General features: G+C 48.5%; 1 non-coding gene across 1 annotated transcript; it reads right to left on the bottom strand.

Moving 5' to 3' along the window:
- Positions 1 to 279: 279 nt before the first annotated feature.
- On the bottom strand, positions 280 to 436 carry LOC113508278. The gene has a single exon (XR_003402011.1). It is a non-coding gene; the product is annotated as a 5.8S ribosomal RNA (ribosomal RNA).
- Positions 437 to 2,500: the final 2,064 nt, after the last annotated feature.

Here is a 2,500-nt window from a genome sequence, read left to right as displayed (position 1 = left end):
CGATCATTGTACGTCCGTCGCGTAAAACGCAAATACACGTCGTTAAATGTGCAAGAGCGTCAGACACGTCGTTCGACAAATGTCCTATCTATCGTATAGAGCGTTATTTTTGAACGGACCGTCGGTAACAACGTTCAACCCGAAAGAGCGAAGCGTAAACAGCGACGACACTTATCAAGCGAAACGGACCGACGGATGGCCGTCAAATGCGCTTCTGGATCGTATCGTATAGGGATACGAGATCATAATGCGCAATGTGGCATGTTTACTTTATACAGCCGGCCCTCAGACAGGAGTGGTCCTGGATGTGTCTCCACGGACCGCAATGTGCGTTCGAAATGTCGATGTTCAAATGTGTCCTGCAGTTCACACTATGACGCGCAGTTAACTGCGTTCTTCATCGACCCGCGAGCCAAGTGATCCACCGTCCAGGGTAATAGTTTTACAAAATTATTACCCATGTTACGATAAATAAAGAATTTTTTTTTTTTTAATATATCTAAAAAAAAAAAAAAAAAAACATTTACCCCCGTCGCGGAACACCGCGTAATCTGCAACGAGAGAGAGTGAACGTTAACGAACGCGTATCCACCTAAAGCTTATATGTTTCTCACGGTTTGCGGATTTTATGTTAAACCGTATCGTAACGAAGCATAAAACTCTCGATTGTACGCGACGCGAGACGAACGACCGGCGCGCCCGGACAGTTAAGCCATGGAACGCCTGTCGGTTCGGTCTCTTTTTAAAAGTTCATCGATACGATTGGATAAAAGTGTCGACGAACGTTTTAAGTATTTGGAGAACATTAATGTGACATCGTTTCGCGTACGCAGTGCACGTTAAAACGGTACATCGTTAATGATCCTTCCGCAGGTTCCCCTACGGAAACCTTGTTACGACTTTTACTTCCTCTAAATGATCAAGTTTGGTCAACTTCCCAGCAACGCCGACGGCCGTGAAGCCACCGCGTGTCGGTCCGAAGACCTCACTAAATCATTCAATCGGTAGTAGCGACGGGCGGTGTGTACAAAGGGCAGGGACGTAATCAACGCGAGCTTATGACTCGCGCTTACTAGGAATTCCTCGTTTATGGGGATAATTGCAAACCCCAATCCCCAGCACGAAGGAGTTTCAGCGGGTTGCCCGGGCCTCTAGGCCAGGGAGAACATGCTGATTCCTTCAGTGTAGCGCGCGTGCGGCCCAGGACATCTAAGGGCATCACAGACCTGTTATTGCTCAATCTCGTGCGGCTCGAAGCCGCCGGTCCCTCTAAGAAGAATTTTAATACGTCGCCAGTGAGTTGCGTGACGCGTAGCCACGCACACCTAAATGACGACGCCTATTTAGCAGGCTAGAGTCTCGTTCGTTACCGGAATTAACCAGACAAATCGCTCCACCAACTAAGAACGGCCATGCACCACCACCCACCGAATCAAGAAAGAGCTGTTAATCTGTCAATCCTTCCGGTGTCCGGGCCTGGTGAGATTTCCCGTGTTGAGTCAAATTAAGCCGCAGGCTCCACTCCTGGTGGTGCCCTTCCGTCAATTCCTTTAAGTTTCAGCTTTGCAACCATACTCCCCCGGAGTCCAAAATCTTTGGTTTCCCGGAAGCTGCCCGCCGAGCCATTGTAGTAACGTCGGCGGATCGCTAGATGACATATTTACGGTTAGAACTAGGGCGGTATCTAATCGCCTTCGAACCTCTAACTTTCGTTCTTGATTGATGAAAACACCTTTGGCAAATGCTTTCGCTGATGTTCGTCTTGCGACGATCCAAGAATTTCACCTCTAACGTCGCAATACGAATGCCCCCAGTTATCCCTATTAATCATTACCTCGGAGTTCTGAAAACCAACAAAATAGAACCGAGATCATATTCTATTATTCCATGCACGAAATATTCAAGCAGCATTTTGAGCCCGCTTTGAGCACTCTAATTTGTTCAAAGTAAAATTGTCGGCCCACCTCGACACTCACCGAAGAGCACCGCGATAGGATTTTGATATTGAACCGGCGTATTACCGCCGGCTCACCGACGATATGCTCCGCAGACGTGTCAGTATCACCGCGGATGCGGTGCACCGACAGCGCGGCGCACAAATGCAACTACGAGCTTTTTAACCGCAACAATTTTAGTATACGCTATTGGAGCTGGAATTACCGCGGCTGCTGGCACCAGACTTGCCCTCCAATTGTTCCTCGTTAAAATATTTAAAGTGTACTCATTCCGATTACGAGGCCTCGTAAGAGTCCCGTATCGTTATTTTTCGTCACTACCTCCCCGTGCCGGGAGTGGGTAATTTGCGCGCCTGCTGCCTTCCTTGGATGTGGTAGCCGTTTCTCAGGCTCCCTCTCCGGAATCGAACCCTGATTCCCCGTTACCCGTGACAACCATGGTAGTCGCAGAAACTACCATCGAAAGTTGATAAGGCAGACATTTGAAAGATGCGTCGCCGGTACTGGACCATGCGATCGGCAAAAGTTATCCAGATTCATCAAAA

The sequence above is a fragment of the Trichoplusia ni genome, unplaced genomic scaffold (genome assembly GCF_003590095.1).
Source record: "Trichoplusia ni isolate ovarian cell line Hi5 unplaced genomic scaffold, tn1 tig00004346, whole genome shotgun sequence".
Taxonomy (NCBI): domain Eukaryota; kingdom Metazoa; phylum Arthropoda; class Insecta; order Lepidoptera; family Noctuidae; genus Trichoplusia; species Trichoplusia ni.
Note: the sequence above shows the minus strand (reverse complement) of the source record. Positions and strands in the feature narration are given on the sequence as shown.